The sequence below is a fragment of the Ascidiella aspersa genome, chromosome 4, assembly GCF_963924565.1.
Source record: "Ascidiella aspersa chromosome 4, kaAscAspe10.2, whole genome shotgun sequence".
NCBI lineage: Eukaryota > Metazoa > Chordata > Ascidiacea > Phlebobranchia > Ascidiidae > Ascidiella > Ascidiella aspersa.
The window spans coordinates 19,512,010-19,526,977 of NC_139450.1; positions in this window are offsets into that span (position 1 = coordinate 19,512,010).

Here is a 14,968-nt window from a genome sequence, read left to right on the forward strand (position 1 = left end):
TTATATCATACAAAAAATAAATGCATATTATGAAGTTTAATAAAACAAGCAAAACTGTTGACTTTTTGTTAGGTGTGAACTGTAGTATGTGGCATCAAGAACATGATTAAAAGTGTTTATTTAATGCAGGCTTGTTTGAATCTTCCCTCGTATAAATTGTATTTCCAGATTTGTCTGTTTTGATTCCAAACCTATAAAAAAGGTATAAATAATTTTTATAAGATTGTAGGAGCCAGAGCAGTGCACACGTCAGCTTGTATTTTCGAATGACCGAGCGAGTGACCGCTCGGAAAGAGCACGATAGAAAAACGTGTCGCGTAACACATATAATAAAAGGATACGCTACAAAACCCCCCACCAGTGCGTTAGTCACGTTCGGTAACGAGCAGGCACAGTAATAACACGACCACGTCGAGTTAACCTCGGTCGAATGGGAAAAGAGGGTTGCGGTGGTATGCATGGAATATCGGGACGTTGCGGTAAACATTGGGTAAAAGTGGGGCGAGTATTTTCCATGTTCAATAAATCATTATCAGTGTAAGCCGGTTTAAGTCGGTCAATCGAAACAGTATCTACACGGCCATTAGCATTAATTTTGAAAAATTTACTGTTTCTTTCTATAACGTTAAACGGGCCGTCGTAAGGACACTGTAAGGGCGATCTATGACAGTCACGACGCACGAAAACAAATTTACACGTTTGAAGTATACGCGGTACACTGCTATGCGATTGTCTGTGTCGTGATGTCGCAATGGCGCGAACGTTCTCCATTGATTTCCGGAAGTTGGACAGTAATGTTGTTACCTCCGCTGTGGTTGTAGTGGTGCCGTGTGACGGTGGTGAGAAAAACTCCCCTGGTAACCGCAGTGTCGTGCCGTACACCAGCTCTGCGGCAGAACAACCGATGTCTTCCTTCGGGGCCGTGCGAATGCCGAGCATGACTGCAGGAAGTTGGTCCACCCAGTGGTTGTTGTCCAATCGGGCTTTGAGTGCTGCTTTCATTTGCCGGTGGAGTCTTTCCACTATTCCATTGGATTGCGGGTGGTAAGCGGTGGTTCTTTGGCGATGGGAACCTAAGAGGGAGTTTAGGTTTGCCCATAGGTTAGACTCGAATTGACGGCCTCTGTCGGAAGTTATGGACTGTGGTGTACCGAAACGAGATACCCACGACAGCAAAGCCCTGGCACACGACTCCGATCGCCTCCGGCCACCTAGTGAAACGATCTATAGAAGTAAATATGTAAGAGTAACCCTGCGACATCGGAAGCGGTCCGATGATGTCCACATGAAATTCTGCAAACCTTTTGTCGGGAAGCGTAAATGAACCAAGCTGTGACAATGTATGGCGGTGAATTTTCGCCCGCTGGCATTGTAAACACGTGCGAGCCCACAGCCCAACATCTTTGTTTAAGCTATGCCAAATGAAACGATCGGAAACTAGTTTACGAGACGCGCGAATACCTGGATGTGAAAGGTTGTGTAGTACATCAAAGACAATGCGCCTAAATGCTAGTGGCACAACGGGTCTGGGATAACCTTTGGAAACGTCGCATAAAATAGTATCGCTAGATCCAAGGAGCGGAAGGTCCTGAAATTTAAGTGACGTTACAGCTGTTCGGTATGCACGAATGTCACGATTACCTTTTTGTGCTGTAGCCAAAGCGGCAAAATCTATCGCAGGAGACATCGTTGAATTTATAGCAACGCGAGATAATGCATCTGCGGCAGAATTGTGAGTGCCCTTAATATGTCGAATATCCGTTGTAAACTCTGAAATGAAAGACAAGTGACGAACCTGGCGTGGAGAAAGTTCGTTGGAGTTTCTGTCGAACGCATGACTTAATGGCTTTTGGTCAGTGAGCACTGAAAATTGTCGTCCTTCTACAAAGTATCTAAAATGCCGAATGGCCAAATATACTGCGAGAAGTTCGCGGTCGAACGCACTGCACCTGGTTTCGGCGGGTTTTAGTTTTCTGGAAAATAATGCAATCGGTTGCCACTTGCCATCGAGGTATTGTTCGAGAGATGCGCCCACAGCAACTGCAGAAGCATCTGTTGTTATTCGTGTTGCCGCATCAGGTTTGGGATGTACCAGCATCGTTGCTTTGGCAAGTGAGTGTTTTGATGCTAGAAAAGAAGTTGTACAGTCGTTGTTCCATACGAAATCGTTGGTTTGCCCACCCAGGGCAAGGTGGAATGGGTGGAGAATTGTTGCTGCTCCTGGGATGAACCTATGGTAAAAGTTTAAGAGTCCCAAATACTCACGAAGGCCTTTCTTGGATGTCGGTTGCGGGAAATTCTTAACAGCTTCAACTCTTCCGGCAAGTGGCGCGATTCCTTCAGTTGAAATGCGGTGTCCTAGAAATTCAAGCTCTGTAGTACCGAACTCGCACTTGTCTGGATTCACGACAATGCCGAATTTCGCAAGCCTTTGAAACAATTGACGCAAGTGCCGTCGGTGTGCACTTTTGGTCGGACTGAATACAAGAATGTCATCTAGATATACAAAGATAAAATCCAGCCCTCTACATACCTCATCCATGAAACGTTGAAATGTCTGGGCTGCATTGCACAACCCGAATGGCATACGTGTGTACTCAAAAAGGCCGAACGGCGTAATAATGGCGGTCTTTGGTACATCTTCTCCTGCTACTGGAATGTGGTGATAGGCACGGATGGGGTCTATTTTGCTAAAGATTTTCGCTTCGTTTAAGTTAGCAGATGAGTCCTGTATAAGAGGAATCGGATATCGATCAGGAATAGTTCGACTGTTTAGATTCCTATAATCGCCACATGGCCTCCATTTGCCGGACTTTTTGCAAACCATGTGCAAAGGCGAAGCCCATGTACTAGACGAACGGCGCACGATTCCTAAGTCTAGAAGGTTTTGGAATTCCGCTTTAGCGATTTTCATCTTTTCAGGAGAGAGTCGACGTGCCTTTGTATGTACTGGGGGACCATTAGTTACGATGTGATGCTTAATATTGTGTTTCAAAGAAACGTCATTGTAAACCGCGCTTTGAATAGAAGGAAACTCTTTAAACAGTGTTCCAAATTCATTTGTGGCATGGGTTAATGCTACCAAACCAAAAGAAGATGAGCGGGAAACACCAGCGGAAACACAGTTAAATGTTTTAGCATCAATAAGTCGATTTTTACCAAGGTCGATTAGTATTCCGTTATGTCGAAAAAAATCTGCGCCGAGAATCGGTTGCGTGACTTCGGCTATAATAAAAGACCATACATACTTTTTGCTGAGCCGGATGTACAGGTTGATCGACCGCGTACCAAATGTTGCGATGGTGCTTCCGTTTGCTGCAACGAGTTCCAGCTTTCTTTTACAACTGTTGCGATCCATTCTTGTGGCAGGAACAACACTAATCGCAGCACCGGAGTCCACGAGGTACCTTTGTCCAGTGGTGCGGTCATTAACGTGAAGAAGGCGGCGAGAACAACCAGCGGCACTAGCCGCCATTAGTGGCTGGTTGAGGCGTTTCCCTTGTACTCGCAGGGAGAAACGCACTTTTGTGCTTTAGGACCGAATCGCCTGTGGTACCAGCACTGTCGAGCGTCGTGCAGGTTTCTTGTTTGCGGCGTATTGCGCTTCAGAATTGCAATTTCTTTTTGCAGTTGATTGACTTGGGCCAAAATGGGTGACGTGTCCATCAGGTCAATCATGTTGTCAGCTTTCTGCGCCAAAGCTGATAATTCCAGATCAAGTGTGGCCAAAACTACTCGCAAATTGCCTGGTAATCGATGAAGAAAAAGTTCGCGAAGCAAATTTTTCGAATCTTCTTCGCCCATAAGATGTTGCATTTCTCGCAACATTTCTGAAGGCTTGCGATCGCCCAGGTCTTCATGTCGAAGAAGTTTCTGTAAGCGTTGGTGCACTAACTTCAGAAATTTATAAACAACATTATTAGTAAAAATTGACCAATATATCTAACTTGATTATGGTAAACCCTTTCACTTGGTAAATGCATGTTAGTTTAATGCACTTTCTGGATCAATAACTAGAAGCTTACCCCAAAACATACCACAGCCACCTTGCCAACCAAACTTCTCGTGAAAGATTTTCTGAGTGAGAAAACAAGCTAAAATTGTAAACTAACTTAATTAACAATCCAGTCTTTGATTCGGGGAATGGAAAAGGCGTAAATAACAACAATTTATGGCGCTCTTTCACTATTGTACTTGAAAAGTTATGCAAAAAAGAAAAAATATTAATACCACATACCACAACGCATATTGTTTGAGTTAGGGTGCGGGTTAGCGTTTGGGTGAGGGTGGGTCAAGTAATATTATGTTTATTATTAATAATAACTTGACCCACCCTCAACCAAACGCTAACCCGAACCCTAACCCAAACAACATGCGTTGTGGTATGCGGCATTTGAAGAAAAATTTTTTCTTTTATTAATTTTTACGTACAATAGTGAAAGAGCGCCCAATTTATTGCCAGGATAGTTTGATGACTGGAAAAAGCAATATTCACATACTTGTCTTTGCGATTAACATTAAAAAATGGTCTGACTACAGGGATAAACTTACCAGTTAAATCGGTCAAAATGTCGCAAACGGCCCTAATAACTGAATTATCGAACAAATAGTGCCAGTCTGGCAGTCTCAGACCTATCGCCATTGTAAAAAAATGCGACTTCATCTGAGTCGGTCCGCGCTACCCCTAGTCGTGGAAACCATCCCATTAATGTCAAAAATCCCTGTCATTCTCTCATGCAATATTTAAAAACACTCGCTAAAGGCTAATGTTTAAAAACTTGAAGATTATATTTTCATTGCGGACCCTCTGAAAATGCTGTACGGACCCTAGTTGGTCCGCGGATCTCAGTTTAGAAAGCGCGGTGATGTGTTGGCGAGAACCGTTCGACGTTCGTCTTACCAAATGCGTGTGCGAGATTCTCGCTCCTTTACCCCTTGCTAAAACGAGCGAGCGAGGAACTGTTGAACTTGTGAGTACGAGATCACGTATAAGATGGGACGGGACTCCTAAGTACAACTCAAGGTGATATATTCTTCAACGTGGTTCTTGTCTCCGAGCATAGACGGAAGGTGCGACGTCTGTCTTGCAAAAATGTCTCCTTCAGAGTTGTTGAGCCTCAAAGCGTGGAGAGTTGATATACACAAATTGTCTATTGAACTGATATGACGAAATTCTTCTGCTCTTGCGGTCTCGAAGTAATCGAAAGTTGTTCTTACAACGCGTGCTTCAAACGATCTGTTTTGCAGTCGTATTTGTTGAATGCTTGGTGCACGGTTTCGTGCATAGAGATCAATGAATGGATGAATTTGCCTGGAATCAGTTTGTCGGTTGTAAAATGTTCTTTGTCTTGAAGTTTCTCTGGTTCTTCTTCTTTGGCGTCGACTATAAGATTCTAGACTATCAGGATAATAATCTGAATCTGATTGGGTTCTTCTGTCTTCTGGTGAACTTTCCTTAGACTTAGCTTGAGCACTTGGTATGTGCGTTGGTCTTTTCTCTCGTCCGAATGTCGAGCTTGATGGCCAATCACTACCCAAATCTACAAATGGGTTGAGATTCCTTTTTGCTGAATGCGCTGATGAATCTTCTGACGAAGGGCTAACAGCGTCCCATTCGTCTAACTGTTTGTTTTCTACTGAACTTTGTGGACTGTAACCTGAACTAGATTTAACAGCCGAACAACTTGTAAATTGATCCTGATTACTGGACATTTTATTTTTGTAAGCAATCCTTTTTATACACAAAACTTAGAAGAGAAATTTTCTGTGCGAGAAAAAGATTATGACGCAGCAATGACACGGCAAATGTTACATTATCTAATAGTAATTTCGTCACACGGGTGTTGGCTTATCGCCTTTCTTTCTCAACTTATCTCCTACAAGGAAGTTAGAATCTGTCCATATTAGTACACGAAAAGCGGCTTCTCTAACTGTGAACACAATTTCAATCATTGTTTTGAGATGCGGCTAATGTGCCAATTCTCAAAGCGGCGATTTTTAAGGTCGCACATTTTAGTACAATATAAGGAAGGATATGCGTCAATTTTTGCTATTTGTCATCTGTGAACAAGTGGCCGAACTGTTTCGCAAGGCACTGGCAATTTACCGGAAGTTTTCACTAAAAACGCACACAGTAGCAATTGTCAACATTACATTTTCGAGTTTAGACACATAAAGCTCTTTGATAAATAGATATATTATTACAATTTTGATAAATATACAACAGGATGTTTTTGGTAAGGATGCGTTATGACAATTTTGATAATTAGACAAGAAATAATAAAGGGGCGCATGTTTTTGTTGTTCGTTAATTACTTAAAACGATTAATTAAACATGTAAAAATGGCCACTGCCACCACAAACTGTTCATAATGTCGCCCTAGCAGGGACGTACAGTCAGGGGAGGCAGGCCTCGCCTGCCAACATCTGGCAAAGCAAAATATATATCAAGCAAAAGTTATATCAGTTAATGTCTACCGCAAATTTTACGTTTCTATACCTAAAGCGTGATTTTTTTTCTTCTATTTCTGTTACGTTATTCATATCAAGCGTTCACGCGGTCAAAATCATTGAATACGGCGCCAAGCCGTGCCTCTCTTCGGATCACAAAAGTGCCATACACTGCATTATGCGTGCCCTTTTCTTTCGCAAATTCTCTCGCAAAACATGATGAACGATTTAGCTATGATTTGAGGCATGCCTCAATTGTGACGTCCACGCTATGAAACCTTTCTTTGTCCAGCTTAAATGCCCGCATAATGCGTGTGCCGTGTAGGCCTACTGTACATTGACTTCTTGCAGTCTAAAGCTTTAAAGTTGAAGTCACAAATAAAGGCAGACCTTTTGCAAATTTATAAGTTTTGCATCAGACGACTGGATAACAAAAATAACACGCAACTTTCAAAGAGATTGGTAAAAAAGGAGTGGATGTGTGGCTGTCACAGGCGTAGCCATGGTGGCCATGGCCACCCCAAAAATTATAAATATCGTACTCTTAATAATAATTTGTTTTGTAGCTTTTGTGAGCAGTAGACTACCTCAACAGCAGGGTTGCCAGATGAAAAAAATAAAAAAAGCCAAACTTACTCTAAAAAAAGGCCCAAAAAAGCCAAATCTACTACAAACTCTAACAAGCCTATGTTTTTCCTTAAATAAATAAAAAATGCAATAAATGGTCATGCTGGTACATTGAATTTCTCTCTTTGTGGCAAATTTTTCTTGGCAATTTTTCTCTTTTTGTCATATTTTTTGGAAATTTTTTCTCTTTTTGTGTTAGTTTGATCTCTTCTTAACATAACACTCATGACATTTTGGAATAAAACGAAAAAAGCCAAATTTCATTTGGATTTTTTTTTTGTTAAATAAAATCCAAAGAGGTTAAAAAAAAGCCTTAATTTTCAAATTTGGCTTTAAAAAATCCTAACTGGCAACCATGCTCAACAGTCGATAACAGGCATGCGACACCTTCAATTGTTATGCACTGTTACGTCATAAACGATGTAGTTAATATTACGTTTGCTACATTAATGTAGTTTTACTACTTTTTAGTGATTTTGTTTTTGCTCTCTGAATGGTTTTTGAGTATTCCGCTAAAACTCAGTCAGTTGCTGCTCGAAAACGTTTGCTAGCATATTTATTTTTGTTCGATTCACAGTTCATACAATGGCAAAAGCTAAACAAAAAGAGTTCAAACTTTTTTTTTATTTATATTATTACGATACCGTTTTTGTGTTTTTTAAAGAAAAACCTGACTCGAAAAAATTGTGCCTCACCATCTAGGAACCTCACCGCACGTCACTGCGCCGTTTTGTGATGTTTATGAAAATATTGCAACTACCGTACATCTAACGTTTGAAACTAGCTTTATTGTATCTTTGGAAAGTTTGCTTATCTGGGATATTGACAATGGATATATCGGCATAAAGTGTCACTAAATAGAGACTATTCTGTGGAATTTGAAGACTAGTTACATGTTCTTAATTAAGTCGGCTGCTAATCAAGGTAACGTTGTATTTTTCTTAATTTACTTAAATAGCATACTAATAAATTTATTACATAACCTGAATGATTTTCGTTCATTTTATATGGGCAACAGAGTTTTTTTTAAGACTTTTAAGACTTTATTTCTTATATTAACACAACACGCATTTTTTTTAACACACATTTTCATTGTTCATTGCCCCTTTCAGAATTTTGCACCTCCAAAATTTTTACCCACACAGTATCCTTACTGTATGTACTTTTCTTTATTTGGCGGATCCAAGCTTCCATTTAACAACAGGCATAAAATGTCAGTAACAGACATAAAAAAATGTTAGTAACAGGCATAAAATGTCACCATGATAGAAATCATGGGATGCCTTCACAGACTATGACAAATTATATACTTCCTTTAAAATATTTTTTAATGTAAGCGTGAAGGATGCCACATTTGTTTAACTTTTATCCAGAAGTAAACATTAGGATTTTTGAATATTATATTTACATGCAGTTTAAATATTGAAAAATTCCCATCAAAAGCAATTTTGTATTGCACTATATATTACAGATTTTAACTAAAATTTAAGGCAGATTTACGGGACTGCTTAACAGATTACGTTTGTAACAAAGTAGGCTACATCACAGATTACGTTTCTTACCAAGCAACTTAAAAGGCTTAAACATGAAAAAAATATGTTAATTGTGTTGTGTGGCACTTTCTTCGTAGGACAAAATATATTCGTTCGACAACACCTGGTTATTTTTTGGGTATTTATCACATGTAATGGCTTTAAAATTATCTTTCTGCGAAACCAGAAAAAATCAACTATTTGCGATTGAAAAAGAGAACATTCAACCCAAATATATTCCTTAAGTTAAACTGTGCATAGTTGTCAATGTTTCTGTGCGAAATGTTGTATGCAATTCCAACGGAATCAAATAGTTGCAAGCTTTTAGTATTGCGTTTATTATTTAAACAATTTATTACTTAAGCCAGGGGTGCACAACCTGCGGCCGTTGACTATTACATGTTTAGAAAATGTGTTGGCTCCCGTTCGTTGATACCAGCAAAAAAAAAGTGTTAGCACCCGTTCGTTGATACCAGCTCGTATTTACTTAATGCCAAAATAGGAATTTTAAAAGTGGTATAACTTTTTTTTTTCATTTTCGTCTGTCTTTATTGTGTTTTATAGTCCATTTGCACTATTTGTTCAGCATGAAATTGTAATATTGTGCGCCCCTTTACTAAAATAATATAAATCTATTTTCTGTTAAATTAAGACGTGAATGCTGGTATTTTTTAACAATATGGGATTATTTTTATGTGCCTTAGTCCATTTCATTTGAATTGAAAGTTTTGACAACTTAAACCCAATAAACGAATTTTTTGCGCTTTACGCGATTAGACCTTTTTCAGTTGTATGGTTTCGCACGAGTTCGTTAGAGAACTTCATGTATTTTTAGAATTAATTGGTTTATGACGCCACATTATGACGTCAAAAATATTCTATTGGTGGCCGTGAGAAAAATATAGACTATCAATAGGGTCGATACAGCTAAAAGGTTATGCACCCCTGACTTAAGCAAATAAATTGTAATCATATAGAAATGTATATCTAACAGGTATATATTTCTGAATTTCGTTATTTTATTTCCATTATATCACAAAGTTATTTTTAGGAGCATCGAATTGCCAGTATGCAGCAGCGACATGTCCTCATCCTGCACAGCAGTACCCCCTACATTGGATGAATTCGATTGAACAAGCCATTGATGAAGATTCGTCGGGCGAGACTGTTTTTTTTTAGTTTTTGTCGGATGTCACCTAATATGCCATCCAAACACGAATAATACCTTGGGTTCTACTGTTTCGTTTCTTTTCTCAACTTTGATTTTTAATAAAATTTTAAAGCAAGCACAACGTTGTGAGTACGTTTCTGGTAGTCTACACATTTAAGTCCATACAACACTTCCGTACAACGTTATAGGAAAGTCAGTAATAAATGTTTGTGTTTTACGTTTTTAAAAAGTTAGAATTGACGTAATGTTTATCGTTTTACAAACGATAATTAGAGTCTACACAATTACGTCCGTACGACATTTCTGTGCAACGTTGTAGTAAAGTCAGAATTGACGTAAGTTATGTCGTTTCAAAAACGATGCTGGGAGTCTACACTTTACGACAAAAAAACGGTGCAGGAAAACGTTATTGGTAGTTTAAATAGTCCAATAAAAAACGTTTTGGCAACGGTAAATTGTTTGCTGGGAAGCTGCTGTTTATTAGCCGAATTGCTATAATAAACATTATCTCTTTTAAAGATTTGAGCTGAGTTTGTTAAGATCTTAGATATACTTCTAAGAGAAAATGTAACTTCACGAGTGAATTACAAGTAAAATATCCATGCTTCAGAAATGGTAGAATTCGAATGGGAAGCAGATGTTTAGTTTGCAACCCACCCAGGTACGTGTATCACAGTTCCATACAAAAGTAGCGCGGATTTATGATCGCACACAAGTTTTAATTAACCTAATAAAAAAACGTAATTGAAAAAGCGCAAATCTATGTCTATAGCTAGCCTGTTTTGTTGAATTCGAATTAGCCAGAGCGCGTTTGGGCAACTTATACTATATACAAAATCATTTTTCACGCAGCACGCCATTGTTTTAGATCTTTTAAAATAAAAAATAGGACACCTTTTGACATAACTTTGTGACGTCATTCCTGTTTTTTAAGGTCCCTGATTTGTAGTTGGTCAATGTAACCGCGGTAAATTTGTCAGGGATTTCGCCTTTCAAAATATGGCAACCCTACCTCAGGTGCGCAAATATGCAGCAAATCCAGTCTAAACGAGCGTAGCGCGAGCAAAAATTGGGTTTATCAAAACTTTAATTAAGAGGATACGTATACGTGACGCACGACGCACATGAAAAACATTCGAATATTGCTCGAAATTACAGCATTAATAGTCTAATTTAAAATAAATTAAACTATGTAGGGTTTATGAATCACGGCTCGACATGCCATACTATGGGTGAATAAATTTAATTAAAACAAAAAAAAGCTTGCGCGAAGAGAAAAAACTGTTTTTACATATGTCAGCTAGAAGTATATTTTGGGGGCGGCGACATGGCCTAGTCCAGGGTGGTCCAAACCCAGGCTTGCGAGCCACATGTAGCCCGCGACATCATTTTTTGTGGCCCGCGAAGCACTGTTGAATTATTATAATATGTAAAGTTGAGGGTTTATTCAAAGAAATATAACTGACCAACGATCATCAACAAGCATATTGCAATTGTTTGATTATAGACCTAGTTACATTATTAAATAAATTAACCGGTGTTTTAATCCAGGGGTTGCAAGAAAGCCCAATTTTTATGTGTTAGACCGGTTTGAAAGTCGCAGTACGTCCTATATGGAACTTTCCAAAATGGCTGTTTTGCAAACTTGTAGGTTACATTTGCCTTTTTTTACGTCTTTTTAATGGACCAGTAAACATAACATAAAAAGTACGACCCTAGGCCTATATAAATTACTATTTTTGCCACTTTAAGGTAAATGAACGATGAAATATATAGCGCTTCGGGAAAGTATTGTTTTACAGGATTTCACTGTGACTAAAGGTTAACGCCCTGGACCTTTCCATCGTGCCATTCTAGCCAAATATATCTAGTTAACAACACTCTACGCTTATAAATGCAGTATTCTGTTTTGTCAAATGCGCAATTTTTTCGTGCTTCGCGCGCACAATTTTGCCAGCCGTCTCATTATCGCATTACTTTTTGACGATGCTTTTTGTCGTCATCTTTAAACATTTCATGCCCCGACCTTACGAAAATCGTTGATCGCTCCTAGCACGCAGGTCGCATATATAGCCACTTTATGTGGCCCGCCAAGTATATCAAAGAAATACTGTGGCCCGCGATGCTGTCAACCTTGGACCACCCTGGCCTAGTCTGTGATGCGGCAATAATCTAAAATAAAAACTCTTATCCTCACAAAATTTTGAAATACTGTGTACAATGAATGTGCGATTAATTATTACGCGGCCCACAGCTACATGATAAAAACACTGAAAATAATGATGTCCACTAAAAAAATTAAAGAAAATGCGGCAGGGTGTTTTACGAAGCGCGAAGGAATTGCGGCTAAATTGGTTTAAAATGCAAACTTTAATTTAGATTTAGAGTGACGCATTTAGCACAAATAAAATATACCGGTATGCGTATAGCTCGATGTATCGGCGTTCAGTAGGCCGTTGACCCAACATCTGCAAACTTGCAAAGCGTTAAACCAACGATACTGTAAAGTTTAGGCCAGTGGTTCTCAACCGCAAGTCCGCGGACCGGTACCGGTCCGCGTGAACTTTCCAGCCGGTCCACCAAATATATTACAATTTTAAATATAATTGCAAATCCAAGATGTTGAAGGCTTGTTCATCAACTTTAGAACTTCACCAGTTGCGTAATTTGCAGCATTGTGACGTAACATGAAGTAAATGGTATACTTTGGACTTTATCGAACGTCACAATCTGCAAGTGTTGTGCCCAATTGTTTAAAAGTAGGCTACAACTCGTTTAAATCTTAAACTGTAAGAACAGTTGTATGTGAAAACTTCAGTATAACAACGTATAACACGTATGATATAAAAAGAAAGCAGCAAATCGCTCATTAAATTGAATTTTCCATTGTTTGTTTTAAGTTGCATACTGTCGTAATTACATTTCGGGTTGATTTTAATTTTTGAAAGTTCACCGGTCCGCAAAGTTTGTTTCGAAATTTTACCGGTCCGTAAGCTAAAAAAGTTGAGAACCACTGGTTTAGGGCATACATACACACATATATATATATGTATATATACAGTATATATAAATATGTGTTTTAAACTGACGTTTCGGCAGCAGATACAAGTTGACCTCTTCAGGGATAATAATTGAAACTAGAATACGTCAGCCAACCTATATCCCGAAAAAAATACAGTAAAATGAAAATACTATAGATTAGCAATGAATCTAGACGTCGCTGATATCTACGATAAGCTTTGGCGCGTCGAGGTCATCTGGTGAAAAACTGTGAGATTTGTTTTTGCTTCATTATCCTGATTACTGTTGCAGTATAGGTTGATCAGAGTGATCCAAATCCAAGCCCGCGGGACACATGTGGCCCGCGATATCATTGTTCGTGGCCCGCCAAGCTTTGTTGAATTATTGCAATGCGTACCTTAGTTGAGGGTTCAATACTATCACTTGTCAAGTTCGGTTCCAGGGGATGGCAAAAAAGCCTAACTTTTTATATGTGCTAGACCGGTTTGAAAGTTGCAGTACTTCCTATATGAAACTTTCTAAAATAGCCGTTTTGCGAACTTATAAGCTTTCATTTGCACACAAGTTTGACGATAGCAGCAAGTTTTTGGATCTAATATGTCTTACTAGACCAGTGATTCTTAACCTTTTTTGAGCCGCGTCCCCCCTTTGGTAATTTTCCTATGCCTCACGCCCCCCTACGAAAAGCAGTTCGACATTTTCAATGAAATATCACTGAGCAAACTTGAAAATAGTGAAGTTAGCTGTCGGTCGCGCGAAGCGCGAAAAAAATTGGGTTTGATTGGTTGAATTGGCGCTAAACTGTAAATTCAGAAGGCTTTTCGCATTGGGCTCACAACAAATTGCTCGTGCTCGACACATTGATTTTTATCGAGCTGATATTGACAAACGTGTTGTGAGGGTATTTACTGGACCACAGTTGTAGGGCGGTGATGTCGAGCGCAAATTAAAATGTCAAGCGCAAAAATTAAACATTAAGTTATCGTGTTTCAATAGATGTGACGGCACACAATACAACGGCAATATTGCAAAAACGTTATAGTTTTGCGCAAAAAAGTTCAAGTCCCCCTGTTGCTAGCCTCTTAGGGGAAGGTTGCCCATGATGGGACACGTTTTTTCAAATGATTTTAGTTCTCAGTTATACCAACAATTTTGAATAATATCACGCCTGTTTGATACCTCTGTCCTTAACGCTTAAAAAACACCTATAACTTTGCCTCTAGCGTTTCAACTTTTTTATTAAATCATCTTAGAAAAAACGTTGCTGTGTCCCGTCTTAGGAAACCAGAGTTTCATTTGATGGGACAGTGTGATTCGCAAGATGGGACAGGAATAATCCGTTGTTTTAAATTGATCATTTTGTACCACAAGCATTAAAAACAACTTTAACTCCACCTGCTACACTTACATAAGTTTCAAACTAGCCTGTTTAGAACAATTTCACAGAATCTTAGAACGAATTTGCTTTGGTAAGCGAAAATTGATATTTTTAAATTAACAGGACAAGTGCGTGGCAAAAAGTCACTGTCTTGGAACTTTAGTTCTGTTGTGTCTATATTTTTACATTGAATACATTATACAAATATTCTGCTTGCGTTGATAGCTCTCAACACACACGACCAAGGCCAAATCTTGTCTGTTTGCTCGTTTGTTTTTTTAGTGGACTTTTAAACAATAATTTTGTTTCAATTCGAATAGGTATGCGTTTTGTTAAGTGAAGTTTTACCTGCATTTGCAATATTTCTTACAAACATGTTGATACGGTAATCCATTTTAACCAGGTGCATTTCTTAACGTATTTTATGGATAGGGAAACCGTATAAAATGTTTTACGTCATACATCAAAAATTTAAAACTAACCATATTAAAAAAACTTTTGAAGTATAACAAAATATCAGCTTCCTAAAAGAGATAATGGCAAGTCCATTTTTTTGTCACAATAACCCAAAATGTAGGTTGCAACAAATAGTTCCTCACTTGGGAACGGCCTGTCCCATCTTACGCACCCCACATCACCATATACAGAAGATATATTGGCTGCTTATAGGTACAAGATAATATGAAAAACTTACCTGTATAAGTAAGCCTGGTAAATTACCCATACAATAGTAAAAAATGAATTTTATACAACTTCAACAAATATGAAATAACTCAGATATAAAAATAA